This window comes from Glycine soja, chromosome 4, assembly GCF_004193775.1.
Source record: "Glycine soja cultivar W05 chromosome 4, ASM419377v2, whole genome shotgun sequence".
In the NCBI taxonomy this organism is placed as follows: domain Eukaryota; kingdom Viridiplantae; phylum Streptophyta; class Magnoliopsida; order Fabales; family Fabaceae; genus Glycine; species Glycine soja.
In genome coordinates, this window is record NC_041005.1 from 21798123 (window position 1) to 21815730 (window position 17608).

General features: G+C 35.2%; 1 pseudogene; it reads right to left on the reverse strand.

Annotated features, from left to right (window-relative positions):
* Positions 1 to 6346: 6346 nt before the first annotated feature.
* LOC114410673 lies at positions 6347 to 15933 on the reverse strand (annotated as a pseudogene).
* Between the last annotated feature and the right edge of the window lie 1675 nt (positions 15934 to 17608).

Consider the following 17608-nt stretch of genomic DNA (forward strand, 5'->3'; position numbering starts at 1 on the left):
AAGGAGAGAAATCTTTCTGTTCATCTCAGAAAGTCAGTTGTAATCAAGAGACTAGTTGTCTCTTGGATTGTGAGAATTGTAATCAAGAGACGGGTTGTATCTTAGAGAATCTTGAACACAAGGGTGAGGATCCCAAGGTGTGTTCAAAGTCTGTAAAGGATTTACAGAGATAATGGAAAATCTCAAGTGGGTTGCTTGAGGACTGGACGTAGGCACGGGAAGTGGCCAAACCAGTATAAATTGAGTTTACATTTCTCTCTTCCCTTATCTCATTTATTTTATTGCAATCAATTTTATCTTAACGTTTAAAGAACATTGATTATATTGATTGGTGCTTCTTCTTTTGCATTCTGAGCCTATCATTTGAAAGGGGGTTAAAAGTTTGCTAGTGGGAAAATTTTGAAACTTAATTCACCCCCCTCTTAAGTTATTGAGGTCACTTGTCCAACAGAAATTCTCCATCTCGAGGTAGTGGATTTTTCCCAAGGAGAGTAGCTTTTGCAACGGCTGTGAGTCTTTGTTTTGTTATTCATGGCCTTTTGTTATTTGAAATTTCAAATGTGTTATGTGGATGGCGTGTCTTATAATGTTTTTCATTCGTAATGCAATAATAAAGGTCAATCTCAGCTGCACAAATGGAAATTCATGAAAACTTCATGTATGAGCTTCTTTTGTATTTGTATCGCTTTTTACAGGTTGGATAAAGCATTTTAATATTGTCAAGATAAACAAGGGTCAAAGTAAGCATATTGGATGCGTGGAACACAAGTGTTATTCTATATGTGATGACATCCTCGTATGAACTCTACTTAGTATAGAGTACCCTCATATAGAAGAGAAATAAGTACGCTTTTTGCTTGAATCTTACGTTGAAGACAATAAGATAGTTAAATGGTGCCTTAGCACACCTCATTGTTGGAATGCAATACAGGTCAAGGATGATGAACTATGTGAGGTAGAATGTTCATGTGGTGTACAATTTAGTTTTAGTTGTTTGTTAGAAGCGCACTCCCCTTGTTCACGTCTAATGTAGGAGCTTTGGGCTAAGAAGTGTCAATATAGTTAATCGGATGACTGTTCATACAAAACAATCTCCAAGGTGAAAAAGATGATGGAACTCAAAAATTCAGAGGGAGGTGAATTGGTTTTTAAATTAAACTTAAAAAAATAGAGATTTGAAAAAACTTTTTTTTCCAAGGATCGTATCACAAAATTTTGTTAAAACCAATATCTAATCAATCACCCTTAACACAAAATCCTTTTGTTAAAGTTGTTTTTCAAAAAGACATTTTCTTTAAGCTTAGCAAATTGATTAAAAATACAATGAGAAAGAAAGATAAGGTCAAGAGCATATGTACAACAATTTTTATACTAGTTCACTCTCTATCTCTAGAGAAGCTACTTCAGTTATCTAATTCAATATGAATCGGATTTTCACCATGCACATAGAATTCTTACAAGTAATCACAATCAATCTCGGTTCTTCCCTAGAAAAAAGGACTAAGGTACCCAATCCTAGGGTCCCTTGTGAATACGAGCCTAAGAGACACCTACCCTTAGCCCAAACTAGAAAATCCTATTCTAGCATATATGCCTTCAAAAATTCGTGCATATGCTAACAACATGTAAAACACATGAAAAAATGAGTCAGAGAGATACACAACCTGATCATTCACATGCAAGAACCTTTTCTTGTTTGAATGAATCTCTTCTTGATCTCATAAGAAACTCACTACTTACTTTATACCATGATAGCTTCAGAAAATGAAGTCTAGAAGATGTGAGTTGCACAAACTTTTTCTTAGCACTTTTTCTTCTCTCTTAAAAGTGAGAACACAAGCTGGTTATTTATAGAGAAAATAGTTATAACTGCTTGTAATCGATTAAATAGCCAATGTAATTGATTATTTCGAAGAAGTAATAGATTATATTATCATTTCAATTGATTAAAGTGTTCTTCCCAACACCTGGAAAGCTTTCAAGAACTATGTAATTGATTAGATTCTTAATGCAATCGATTAAAGTGTTCTCGATCACTTCTGGAAACACTTTTAAGAACGAAATAATCAATTAGGATCACCTGGTAATCAATTAAAGCAGAGACTCGTGAAAAACCAGACATGGTCTCAACTGAATAGTGTAATCAATTACATATAACTGGTAATCGATTAAACCGAAACTAGAATATCTCTGCAAGCTACAAACATTTATGTAATCAATTATAAATGACTTTGTAATCAATTAAAACAAAGAGTTTTATGCACTGAAGAAGTTTCTAACTTTAGAAACAATCTTCCTAACTTTGCATGATGTACATATGAAAAGATAGAGACTAAGATGCAACAAACAATACAAATTCCACTCATGGAGTTAGGCATGTAAAAAGACAAAACTTCTTCAAGCTCCAAAGCTTAGTTTTCACGTTGCTCCCCCTATCTCTAACAATCCCCCCGTTTTTTGGCTTTGATGATTCCAAACTTGAATTTCCATTTGAGTGCATTTGGAGAGTCTTGAGAGTAGAGACTTCTCTTATTAAAACCTGAAAGTTTTCTGAAGACTAAGAAAAGTGTCAAATCATATCATCATCATCTAAGGTAGAGTTGTATAAGAACGTATGTATGCAATGCACTACTTCTCCCTAATCCAATGCTAATGCAATGTTTCTCCCCTTTTTTTGGCACAACAAGGCCAAAAAGTCACTGCTACTCATAGAGTAAGAACAGATAAACACTAGCATTTCATTCATAGAAAAAAAAATCATTACAACTTAAACATTACAATCTTTATAAGAAAACATAACCACTTAATCAAACATCACATAACAAGTGATTAGAGACACAGAGAAAAAATTAAACATAATCAGAAAGGACAACCAAATAACTAAAACAAGCACTTAAAACACAACTAAGCTTCATCCTTGTCAGGGTTAAGGAGGTTACTAAGGGTCAGCCTAGTCTCAATGTTTTCCAGCCGGGTAGTTATATTCTCCAATGAACTATGAACTTCACCTTAGTGCTCTTGATAGAGGTGAAGCATATCGTCCATCTTCTTAATCATAAGTGACTCAAAAGGACTCCATTGATGTGCAGGCTCTTGTGGAGCTTCAGCTTCGGCATCTTCTTCCATCCCGTCAATGTTTCCAGCTACAGGCTCTCCAACCATTATCCATTCATGATCAACAAACCTCATTCCAAGCTTCTTGATATGCCTTTCGGTAATCTCACTAAAGGTTTTGGTAAAGTCCACAATCTCATTAGAGACATCAACATTGAAGTAGTAAATGAATCTTAAGACAAGCACAACATGAGGAAATTCATAACCTACCAGGCGATGACTCTTCAACATAATGTCTTCAATTAGCAATACCCAGTTCATCTTGATACCTAATTTCAGACCATAAACTATTTGTAGATCAGCATCTATTACCTAAGCATGATTGCTAGGCCTAGGTGTGAGAATATAGGTAATGAAGTAAACTAGCATTTTGTCCTCTGCAGGCAGTCCACCAACTCTTAAGCGATTCCTCAAGTTCCTAGTAGGGTCAAAAAGCATTCCCCTATAGGTTTGCATCTTGTTGTACCTGAAATAGATGATGGAGCTCACAAACCAAGAGGGGGTGAATTAGTTTCTAAATCAAAATAGACTTTTAAAAACTCAGAGTTAAAAAATCTTCTTTTTCAAGGATCGTATCACAAACTTTTAATAAACTAATATTTAATCAATCACCCTTTACACAAAATCCTTTATTAAAGTTATTTCTTCAAAAAGATATTTTCTTTAACCTTCCGTAAATTGATCAAGACCAAAATGAGAAAGAAAGATAAGATCAAGAGAAGAAGTGCACCAATTTTTATACTGGTTCATTCTCTATATCTCTAGATAAGCTAATCCAGTTATCTAATCCAACCTGAATTAGATTTTCACTAAGCATATAGAATTCTTACAAGCGATCTCAGTTCCTACCCCAAAAAAAGAGACTAAGGTACCCAACCCTAGGATCCTCTTTGAATAAGAGCCTAAGAGAAACCTACCCTTAGCCCAAACTAGAAAAACCTATTCTAGCATGCCTTCAGAAATTCATGCACAAACAAACAATGTGTAAACCACATGAAATTCATGCCTTCAGAATTCCACAACTCACTTTTCACAATATGATCTTCATAATCAAAGATTAAAAGTTGTGAGTCACACTATATCTTAGCACTTTTTCTCTTCTCTCTTTATCACTAACTTCAACTCATACAAATTCGCACTTAATTTTTCCACACATGAAGTAAGAACACAGGATGGCTATTTATAGAGAAAATAGTTATAACCTCCTGTAATCAATTAAATGTACAATGTAATCGATTATGTTGAATAAGTAATCGATTATATTATCATTTCAATCGATTAAAGTGTTTTTTTCCAAAAACTATAAAACTTTGAAGAATAATGTAATCGATTAGATTCTTGATATAATCGATTAAAGTGTTTTTGATCACTTCAGAAACACTTTTAAGAGGGAAGTAATCGATTATATCACCTGGTAATCGATTAAAGTAGAGACTCCTGAAAAATCAATCATTGTCTCAAAGAGAACTTGTAATCAATTATGATAAGCTTCTAATAATTTAAACCGATACGAGAAACTTCTTTGCAAGCTACAAACACTTGTGTAATCGATTACGATCGGTCTATAATTGATTAAAATAGAGAGTTTTAAACACATAAGAGATTTTCTTAGTTTAGAACCTTTCTTCTTACTCCTACATGATGATGCATGATGCACATATGAAATGATAAAGACTAAGATGCAACACACAATACAACAATCAATACAAATTTCACTCAAGAGAGTTGGACACACTATAAAAAAAATGACCTATACCTATGGACAAAAACTGTCACTATAAATAAAAAATTCGTAGGTAAATATATGATAGACTTTGTCCTACGGACGTTTCTTCCGTCAACTTTGAGGGAGCGTGTAATGACGACTAATTGTCTATCACTATAGGTTTTACCTACTATGTATAGTATGTAGGTAAAAGTCATTAACTTCTACTTACATTTTCTAACTGTAGGTAAAAGTCTTTAATTTGTACCTATCATCTTCAACTGTAGGTAAAAACCGTATAATAATAATAATAATAATAATAATAATAATAATAATAATAATAATAATAATAATAATAATAAATCTTCTAGCTATGCTCATTGTTATATTTTTTAATTATCATGTGGAAAATGACATTTAAATTGGAAGAATATGTAAGTTATAAAAATAAAATAAAAAACAAGGAAAAAGAAAAAAGAAAAACCCATGGTATCAAGATAAAAAAAAATTGACAAATAAAAAACACTGATTTTAATTATCTCAATGATAATCACATTATAAAAATAATAAAAATTGAAATTCTTGCAATTACCCCTACCAAGTTTGAGGCTAGACTTTTATAATCATGCCTAATGGGCCAAAGGCTGGATTCTTCTTTCTAGGAGACTTTTGTTCCTACACGAGAAAGCATGGTGATGAAAAGCATGAAAATAGCAACAGCTAAAACACATGATTTCTTATTTAAAACCGCACATTGTTGCAATAACTAATAAATTAAACACCCCTTCAAAGATTGGCAATTGAAGGATTACAAATTATGGCTTCTGAAGATTTCAGATGAGCAAAATAGTGCAAGTAACAAAATAAACAAGGTTTAATTGTATTTTTAGTCCTACTATAGATGTGTAGTTTTAGTCCCCTTACAGGTTTTTGAGCAAATACAACCCATCAAATTTCCAATAAATTTCTAACTAGTCTGACTATTTCAAATTATCCATTATAAGAAAGTTGAGGAGAATTAAATTAATTTAACGTTAAAAATAGAGGGGCTTGATTTGCTCACACAAATTAAAACTTAAGACACCAACATTGTACAAAGTCTAAATTAGAGGACCACAAGTGAAATTAAACAAATAAATAATATCATTGAGCAGCCTAGGGAGGATAGGAGGTTTTAATCTAGTTACACTGTTAATATAAAAAAAATCGTCTTAGTCATGAGACTTGAAAACCACCAAAAATAATAGCTCATATAAACTTAATTTTAGAAAACGGAACTGAAGAAAGGACAATAACTATAGACACGTGTTGGTATGAGTGTCAAATTGATGACAGAGGCCATCCCCTTCTGATAATCTAGCATTTAAAGATCTGATTCAACATAAATATACCTTAATACTGGCCTATTATGTAAAATTGTATTGTAGGAATCAAGAAACCATTTGCAACATTATTGTGTGGAAATGAAAACATTATTAAACCAAACCCTTGAAAAAATGGTAGCAACACATAAAAGTCACCAACCAACCTGGACGATAAGTAATGGGATTTTTTCCTTAACTTCATGCACGATGTTGGCCTATGCTTCCACCGCTGCCTAAAATCAACATACACGAGCAATACAGTTAGAAAAATCACTGACTAGATAATGGACATGTGATGATAAATACACTTTAACCATGGCAAGTCCAACATACTCCAAGAGAAAAATCAAATAACAAGTAGAAGGAACTTGCATTTTTTTTAATTTAAAATAAAGCAATTTTCTCATACAGTAACAAGTACAAGGAACTTGCATTTTTTATTTAAAATAAAACAATTTTCTCATACAGTAACAAGTAAAAGGAACTTGCATTTTTCAGCCGTGGCTATTAACTCACATTTGCATTAATATTTGAGAAGAAAATACAATTAAGAGAAGTTGATCACCTGGAAGCCAACTAGAACACAATCACCAACGACCAAAAAGACGTTGAGTGCACGTTGCTCATGTATATCCTCCCACACAACATGCTCATCGGAAATGTGTAGGCCCACCATGAAAGTGAGAATCTGCAGAATCAAATCCAATATTTGTAAGAAAAATCAACATAACGGAATAATAGCCAATGATATAGATATAAAAATGTAGCTTACTTGAATCCTCTGAAAAGATTGACTCGAACAGCCTGAAAAAGCATATGAGACTAACAAGCAACTTGAATATTAAAATGATTGATTGTGTCAGGAAAAAGTTGTGCAAACTATATTAGCCTGGCCCATTTTTTTAGACAATGAAAACTTTGAAAAAACAATGGTTATGCATATTTAAAGTACAAGTGTTACAAAAGCTTACTAGTGAGATATTTAGGAACATGGCAGTGAAATAGAAAATTCGTGATTCATAATGAAAAGAACCTTGAATCTTAGCCCATGCCATAGCAGCAACACTAGATGGCGCCACAAAAAGAAAGAACACTGGATGGAGGTCTTTTGGGATGGCCTTATTTGTTGGAAGCATATGGGAGAGAGTTACAAATAACACCATGTAGTAAGCAAGCCCAAGAGCAAAGAAGAAAATAGGACTTTCTTTTAGGCTCATCTGAGATTGGTTGGATTGGCCACCTTTGAGAGCATTCTTTGGCCCTTAAACATCCACTTTCCATATATCTTGAGCTTAAGGCAGAACAATGGAATCATGAGAATGTACCAAACTACATGATGCAGGTCTTTGGCAACTGATGGGGGAACTCCAAGAGCTAGGAACAAAAAGGCTATCCATGTGGCAAAAAAGATGTTAACATGAACTGGATCATGGTACTCGCGACTAACTGCTTCAAAATAGAGAATTATTTTGAAGAGATAGGTGGTGAAAACAATGGCAACAATAGCAATAGAGATTAACCATAGGATGAAATTCATTTTAGGGGTTATGTGAAGAAATTCAGTGGAAGGAGACGTGGCCAATGCTTTCTAAAGAATTGCTTGACTGCTAACTCCAAGACAAATACCAAAAGATGAAACTGGAAACCGAAGAAGAAATGGCCACTACTTGTCCTGAGGAAGCACCATCTCTTCTAAAGACTTCTGAAGGAGTAAATCAAAATAATAAAATACATTAGACCAAACACCAATGGTTAACTTCAAACAAATAAGAGCATTAGGACACAATGATTAACTTATTTTAACAAAATATGACTACAGTTAAATTGGTAGATGGTAATGACATACCTTAGGAGTTTGTAATTGTGGACCTTCAAATGTTTTGAAGAACAAATCAACAGGTAAAGGCTTATTAGTGTAGCTTAAGCTATTATCGTCTTCTACACTTTCTGTATGTACCCTTCCACTCATAACTGATAAGTGTCACCAAAGTTTACTGGACCATGTTTTAAGAAAGCCAATCCTCTTATCATTCAAGTTTTTTATGCTTTCATGATTGGTAAAATTGATAGTGTTTGTTGCCTCAGGGTGCACACTGCCATTGGACATTGATTGTGATGGCAATGGTGGCTTTGAGTCTATAGTAGTAGATTGAGAAGAGAAATCATTTTCACCACTATAGAGAACTCTTATGGTGTTATCCAGCTGAACCTCTTCACAAGAGAATGGTATGTTGACAGATACTGAATGCTTATTTTGATGATTAATCACTGCATGTTCATCACCTTGGCTTCTTGCTAAGATTGTTTCACCAAAATGGATGTTGTTTAATACTAAAAGTTTTAAATAGTTTAATCAGATCTTTCTTACAAATATTGGATTATAATATTATCTCATTCTTCATGTATATCCTCTCATACTATTCGATCTGCAACGGAATCAACATTAAAAAAATCCTCTATACATAATCTCAAAATAATAAAATAATGACAGATCTTGCTCTTCCAAAACAGCCTAAGACAACACCATTAAATGTGAATTCCAAAAGAAAGCAAAGATCCCTACAGTAACGAAAGAAGAAGCATGAAATCGAACGTAGAACTGAGATCTTGCAAGGAATGAAACACAAATACAAAATTAAGGCTTCACCGACACAACATGAGAGGGCATAAAGCATGGAATTTGGATTTGAGGAAGCAAAGACAAACCTAAATCGAGTCCAGAAAGAGCATTCAGGTGAAACTCGATTTGATTTCCAACTGTCGTAACGGATTCAAAGTGGCTCAATATAGAGACACGAGCGCGAGTGCGAATTTCAAAGACAGCGATTCCATTCAGATTCCTTCCTTCCTCCTTGATGCAAGCTTCATTGGAGCTTGTAGGCCTAGGATCTTCTTCATCAATGGATTCCTTTGCTTCTTGGAAGATGAATGGCAGCGGAATGGAGAAGCAAGAGAGAGAGGAGACGCCACTTCAAGGAGAAGATGAGTCTAGAAGAAGCTCACCACCATAGAAGGCCATGGATAAGAGCTTGGAGGAAGAAGGAGATGAATGAAGGGAGAGGGAGAGAAGAGCACGAAATTTTGTGCTCCAAATGAGCTTTGAAATCTGAAGTTTAATATTCAAATGATCAAAGTTCCAAAAAAATGCACACACATGACCTCTATTTATAGCCTAAGTGTCACACAAAATTGGAGGGAAATTCAAATTTCACTTGAATTTGAAATTGAATTTGTGGAGCCAAACTTTGGAGCCAAAATTTAACTAATTATGATTAGTGAATTTTAGTTATGGTTCAGCCCACTAATCCAAGATCAATTCCAAGATTCTCCACTAAGTGTGCTTAGGTGTCATGAGGCATGAAAAGCATGAAGGACATGCACAAAGTGTGACTATATGATGTGGCAATGGGGTGTAGTAAGCAAATGCTCACCTCCCCCTCTAAAATTTAATTGGATTGGGCTTCTACCAATTCAATTAAATTTATTTCCAACCACACACATCAAATATCCACTTAGTGCATGTGAAATTACAAAACTACCCCTAATACAAAAACTAGTCTAGGTGCCCTAAAATACAAGGGCTGAAAAATCCTATATTTCTAGGGTACCCTACCTACATTATGGAGCCCTAAATACAAGGCCCATAATTAATGAAACCTTAATCTAATATGTACCAAGATAAGTGGGCTCATACTTAGCCCATGGGCCCGAAATCTACCCTAAGGCTCATGAGAATCCTAGGGCCTTCTCTTGCATTTTTGGCCCAATCTTCTTGGAGTCTTCTATCCAATGCCCTTGGGGGGTAGGATTGCATGATTCCCTCCCCCTTGAAAAGGATTTGACCTCAAATCCAGAGGTTCTTGAAACTCATGGATTCTTTCCTCAACACCTGTAAAAAGAATGAAAACATATGTATTAGTGATGTTGGGTATGTTAGAGTATGGTAAGGACTGAAAACCCTAGGGCCTTCTCTTGCGTTTTTGGCCCAATCTTCTTGGAGTCTTCTATCCAATGCCCTTGGGGGGTAGGATTGCATCTTTCCTCATGAGAACCCTAGGGCCTTCTCTTGCATTTTTGGCCCAATCTTCTTGGAGTCTTCTATCCAATGCCCTTGGGGGGTAGGATTGCATCATTCCCTCCCCCTTGAAAAGGATTTGACCTCAAATCCAGAGGTTCTTGAAACTCATGGATTCTTTCCTCAACACCTGTAAAAAGAATGAAAACATATGTATTAGTGATGTTGGGTATGTTAGAGTATGGTAAGGACTGAAAACCCCTTTCCTGGTCATCTTCCCATGAGAGAATATAGTTCCTCACCAACTCAATGAGTGGTGCTACAAGTATAGAAAAATATGGGACAAACTTTTTGTAAAAGTTTGTTAAGATATTGAAGCCCCAAATTTCCCTTATACTTGGTGGAGTAGACCACTCAGGAATGACCTTTATTCTCTTAGGGTTCATGGAAAGCCCTTGATCACTATTTAAAAAGTTAAGGAAAGTAATGGAATAATACATACCTTTTTCTTTATTTTCATGTTGATTATTCCTAAAAAGAATTACGACAAACCTAAGGTGTCCCACATGAGCACCTAGGTTTGCATTGAAACAAAAAATAAGAACAAGCCTACCTAATGAGTCCCTATGTACACAAATCATGAAGATGTTGGGTGCATGAGTGATTTTACAAAAGAGTGTTGCACCACTCAACACATTCATTATACCACCTATCATAGGGATTTGGTGCCTAATAATACCTATTTTAGGCACAAACAAAGTACAAGGATTTAAGCTCTTGCGAACCAAACCCTCATCCAACAACTCCTTTACTTGAGGAATAACCTCAAGTTCAAGAGGTAAGGCGGTGCTAAGGGATGTTTCCCTTGATAGGAGAAGGTAGAAAGATTGATTAAGAAGGAGTTCTATTTTAATATCACATTTTGTTGCAAAATGATTTTCCTTGTTAACAATCTTCTTGGAGGAATCCTTTTCCTCCTTTTCCTTCCCCATGGCCTTTGAACACAAGGCCTTACTATCCTTCTTTTTCTTTTGTTTTTCTAGTTTTTCTTCCTCATCCCTCTTATCTTTCATAGTTAGTTGATCTTTGGCCACCTGTGAAGGTGTTTGAGGATGCCACACAAATTTAGTGCCAAGATGGGTGAGGGTAATTTCATTAGTTAGGCCATTGTAAATGATCTTCCTATCAAATTGCCATGGCCTTCCTAAAAGAATATGTCCTGCCTCCATGGGAACTATATCACAATTAACTTCATCCTTATATGTCCCAATGCAGATAGGTACCTTCACTTGTTGGTTAACTATCATTTCCCCTTGCTCATTGAGCCATTGAAGTTTATAAGGTTTTGGGTGGGGAATGATAGTGAGGTTCAACTTGGAAACTAATCTTGTGCTACACCAATTGCAACAAGATCCACTATCCACAATGAGAGAACAAGTTTTATCTAAAATTTTGCATCTTGTATGAAAGATGTTCTCTCTTTGAGATTGAGATAGATCACAAGATTGACCTCCAAGGAGCCTTCTAACCATTAAGAGGTCACCTTCTTCATGGGGGTAGACTTCCTCACTAGACTCTTCACCCTTTACTTTATCTTCACTTCCACTAGAGGAAGGGCAAGAAGTAGTCTCCTCTTGACTACTATAAATGTCTTGACCCCTCATGATCATGGTTTTCTTTGTGGGGCATTGAGAGGCAATGTGACCTCTCCCAAGACATTTGAAGCATTTAATGTTGCTAGTCCTTTCTTGGGAACTAGTCTTAGGGGTGTATTTCTCTATGGTCTTACCCTTATCTTCCTTGGGTTTTGAAGGTGCAGCCCCTAAAATTCCATGGGTTTGGTCCTTCCTTGGATAAGAGTGAGAGCCATAAGATTTTGAAGAAGGCTTTCTTTTAAGTTGTTGCTCCACTCTTATACAAAGTTGGACTAGCTCATCTAGGTCCCTATATGGAAGGAGTTCAACCTTGTCCCTCACTTCCATATTAAGCCCACTAAGGAACCTAGCTATGCTTGTTCTTTCCTCCTCCCTAAGTCCAGCTCTTAAAAGGAGTAATTCCATTTGTTGTCTATATTCTTCAACACTCATACTCCCTTGTCTAAGCCTTTGGAGCTTGTCTATAAGCTCTCTTTCATAGTAGGAGGGAATGTGCCTCTTCCTAAGGGCACTCTTAAGATCATTCCAATACTCTACTGGAGGATCCCCATGAATCCTTCGTTCTTTAACAAGGGAAGTCCACCAATAGAGGGCATACCCTTGAAAGCTAAGGGTAGCCAATGGAACTTTTCTCTCTTCGCTAATATGATGGCAAGCAAAGAGTTGTTCAACCTTCATTTCCCAATCTAAGTAGGCCTCAACATTATCTTTTCCGTGGAAATATGGGAGGCTAATGTTAACCTCTTGAGGCTTTCTTTCATTTTCTCTCCTATGGTTGTGAGGTCTAAGATGTGACCTATGCCTTCCTTCATAATAGTCACGAAGTTCTTCACTTAGGCTCTTGCAGGAGTTATGACTACTATAGGAGACATGTTTTTCTCTTTTCATTTCTTTCATTATTTTTCTTCTTTCTTCCTCTCTTATTTTCTCTCTTTCATCTTGACTTATTTCTTCCACTCTTTTTTTACCTTTTTCTTTTCTCTCTTGTTTTTCTTTCCACAACTTAAGGGATCTCAACTCATCTAATATCTTATACAAGGGGTCCTTAGGAGTAGAACCCTCACCATTAACACTAGATGAAGAATGAAGACTCATGTTGGTTCCTAAGTTATGGTTCTTTCTTGTTGGGGGTTTGAAAACAAAAGGTAAAAGAAACTATGGTTGAAACTAGCCAAAATAAACACTAAAAGAGGTGTGAAAGATAAGGTAAAAACTAATTGGTAAAAGGCAAGCTATCTAGGCGGTTTGACAATGGAGGGTAAAAGAAATAAGCTATGAAAATAAGCAAGAAATTAAAGTGCAAGAAATGCAAACTAGGCGGATCCTAAGAGTGTTTGGATGACCTCATTTAAGGTTCCCAACAAAACACTCACTATCCTAAGGGGAAATTGCCTAAAATTATTACACAAAAATGGAAGTAGGGTGACCTAGCGGAGGCTCCCAACTTACTTCCAATGAAAGGCCTTTTTGTTACAAAATTTGAAAGCAAAGCAAATTGCCAATTATAAAATTACAAAGAAAAAAGTCCTCAATTGTGGTGGCTATTCTCTCTTTAGTGTTTCACTCAATTTGGAGTGCTTCTTAGTCCAATAGCTCTTAAGGTGGTTGGCCCCTTGCTTCTTAACTCAAATTCTTCAAGATATGGCACCAATCCTCCTTTCCAATTCCCTATATGGTAACTCACAAACAAGGAAACAAAGAGACAAGCAATAACCAAAGACAAAAAAAATGAAATGAAAGCTAAACCAATAGAGTTTTAACAAGACAAATTTTCAAGGATTATTCAACAATTAAAGCAATGAAAAGCACAAAAAAGCAAGCTAGGACTCAAAGAGAAACCTAGAATGGCTCTAGAGTAGAGTAGAGTAGAAAAACTAAAAAAAAAAAGAGACTCAAGAAACCTCTAGTTTTGGCACTTGTTTTCACAATAATTTTCAATTTAAATTTCAGAACTAGGATTGGTATAAAATAGGCACCAATTATAGAACAAATTTTTGAGCCAAAACAACAAGCACACTTCCCTTTCACTTTTTTTTTCCTGGACACTGATTTTTCTGCCAACTTGTGTGATTTTTCTTATTTTTTCCTTTAATCCAAATCGCTTGGTTCTTTTTTCATAATTTTTTTCCAAATGTCTAGAAAATTCAGTAAAAATTTCAGCTCAAAACGCGTAGTGACCAATTCCCAGTAATTTATACAATTTTGTATGTTCAAGCTGCCAGCACCAGCGATTTCAACCTAGAAATCAAGAGTAGTGTTTATGTTGCTTAAGGCTTGGATAGTTACAATTTGTGTTTGCTTATGCTCAATTATCTTGAATAAAACAATTCAAGAGAGATTAAGACTTATTTGATTCACAAATCCAGCCACAACTCAGCACCACAACTCAACTTCATCATAGGCATCACGTAGGAAACTTAGAAAACAAAAAAAAAGTTCAAGAACAAGACTACTTCTAGGAATTGATTTAAAACATGTTATGAACTAAATAACATGCATGAATTAGACTCAAAATTAAAAAGATAGGCTAAGAATGACAAGAATACATGAACAAATGTATCTAGAATTCAATCAACAAAATAAAAATTCAACACAAACTTAGAACATAATGTGACAATTACTATGACTAAACATGACTCTAAGACAACATGGATTAAGTGATTTACACTTAGATTTTTGTGTTTTTTTTTCTAATCAATATTTTGGAAGAAAATTTAGATCTAAGGTTCAGCATAAGAATATTATGAATGAAAAATGATAGAACCTAAAATCAACACAAAAACAAGATTCAAGAGTAGATCTACAAAATTTGAACCATAGAAATGCAAGAACAAGTGTAGATCTAAGATTTAATCAGTTTTTTTTTTTTAATCTACTCTAAACAGCACCAAACCACAAGACAATGGAGGATATACATGGAGAATAAGATGAAGAACAAGGAATTAAAGAGAATTCACCGAACAAAAAGATAGAGGAAGCAAAAGAACATCACCTAGATGAAGATGCTCTGATACCACATGATGCAAGCTCCATTGGAGCTTGTAGGCCTAGGATCTTCTTCATCAATGGATTCCTTTGCTTCTTGGAAGATGAATGGCAGCGGAATGGAGAAGGAAGAGAGAGAGGAGACGCCACTTCAAGGAGAAGATGAGTCTAGAAGAAGCTCACCACCATAGGAGGCCATGGATAAGAGCTTGGAGGAAGAAGGAGATGAATGAAGGGAGAGGGAGAGAAGAGCACGAAATTTTGTGCTCTAAATGAGCTTTGAAATCTGAAGTTTAATATTCAAATGATCAAAGTTCCAAAAAAATGCACACACATGACCTCTATTTATAGCCTAAGTGTCACACAAAATTGGAGGGAAATTCAAATTTCACTTGAATTTGAAATTGAATTTGTGGAGCCAAACTTTGGAGCCAAAATTTAACTAATTATGATTAGTGAATTTTAGTTATGGTTCAGCCCACTAATCCAAGATCAATTCCAAGATTCTCCACTAAGTGTGCTTAGGTGTCATGAGGCATGAAAAGCATGAAGGACATGCACAAAGTGTGACTATATGATGGAATTGGGGTGTAGTAAGCAAATGCTCACCTCCCCCTCTAAAATTTAATTGGATTGGGCTTCTACCAATTCAATTAAATTTATTTCCAACCACACACATCAAATATCCACTTAGTGCATGTGAAATTACAAAACTACCCCTAATACAAAAACTTAGTGCATGTGAAATTACAAAACTACCCCTATTTATAAGTAAAAGTTATTTTGAGTTTTACCTACACCAAATAATAGTAGGTATAAATCTTTGAATTTTACCAATGACAAACAATTGTAGGTATAAGTATTTTTTAACTTTTACCTACAATAATTTATATTTGTAGGCAAAAGTTTTCGTAGGCATATGTCATTTTTCTTGTAGTAACATATAAAAGACAAAACTTCTTCAAGATTCAAGGCTAAGTCTTCATGTTGCTCCCCCTATCTCTAACAGTACCCATAAGGAGTTTCATCGAACTTGCGGACTCCTCCCATGTCCAGACCGACTACTTCTTTCCACACAGTAGCATCAATGACCATATCTACTTCATTGACAGTAAAGAAGATGTTACCTTCAAGGTCAACACACGCACAAGTGTAGAAAACCTTGACTAGCTCTGGATAAAAAGTTCATTTCATCTACACTAGCTTTGACAGTCTTTGTGCTTCCAACAAATTAGGAAAGTTGAACCCTTGTTGAGAGAACCATTCCAAGTCCAAATACTTGGGGATCCTCATGTTTTTTACAACATATATCATCTTGTAGTCATTCTTCTTGCTTTCATTTGTGAACCATGTGTCTAAATGGTTAGTAGCTGCATGTGAGCATTCACCTTGCTTCCTCTTGGAAGTTTTTGCTTTCTTTTGTGCTCTTGAAAAATTGATCGCCATCTTGAAGAGGAGACAAAGAGTTTGAGAGCAGAAGATTCTTGGGTTCAGAAAGGGGTGGTAAAAAGAGGTTTTAAAGGAGGTGTTCGTGTGATTTGTGGACAGGGTAAGGTTGGCTTATAAAAAGAGACTAAGGCGTTATGGTTGGCCGAGGTGGGTGGCGGGAGTAAATGTAGTTATAATGGTGGTTGATGAGGTGAAGACCAAGAGATGTAATGGATTACATACAAAAAACACGCAAGTAATCGATTGAAATTGCATAGTAATCGATTAAATTGACCCTTGTTTTCACCCAAAACCAAAAGTTGATATAAGTAATCGATTAAAATGCAAGTGTAACCGATTAAATATGCCAAAAAAAACTCCCCCTTAGGCTTTTGTAATCCATTAAAACGTAAGGTAATCGATTAAAATAGAACACAAAGCCAAAAAGAAGCCATAAACCATAGCATGTAATTGATTAAAACAAGGTCGTAATTGATTACAATAGAGCACAACGCCAAAAAAGATTGTAAGACAAAACATGTAATCGATTAAAATGATGCAATGATCGATTACAACAAAAAAACCTTAAACCAAAGAGCCACAAAAGCATGTATGGTAATCAATTAAAGCAAGAATGTTTCAGAAGTTGGTAACCACACAAAAACATTGTAATTGATTAACACAGGAAGGTAATCGGTTAAAATAGTGAAAAACACGAAATAACAAAGTAAAACACATATTTTTTAAAAAAAAAATCAATCACATATCAACATACTAAGACATTAAAGAAAATGACAGACATAGAGAGCATATATATACAAGCTACATGTTTTAAAAGCATAACATCATTCAATACTAGATCCATCTAAGATACCTAGTTCATTCCTAATAAAGAAGAGCATATCTCTAGCAAGAGGTTTAGTAAAGATGTCAGCTAGTTGATGTTCATTATCAACAAACTCAATGCTGCAATCACCCTTTGATACATGATCTCTAAGAAAATGATGTCTAATCTCCATATGTTTGGTTTTAGAATGCATGACAGGATTTTTAGATAGATTAATAGCACTTGTGCTGTCACATTTCAAGGGAATGTGATCAAGGATTACTCCAAAGTCTTCTAGTTGTTGTTTCATCCAAAGACTTTGAGCACAACAACTTCTAGTTGCAATATATTTTGCTTCTGTAGTGGATAGTGCTACACATGCCTCATTATTGTAATTCCAAGATATAAGAAAGCTTCCTAAGAGATGGCATGTCCCACTTGTGATTTTCCTATCTAGCTTGCATCCTACAAAGTCAAAATCTAAAAAGCCAATTAGATTTAAGGAGGTACCTTTGG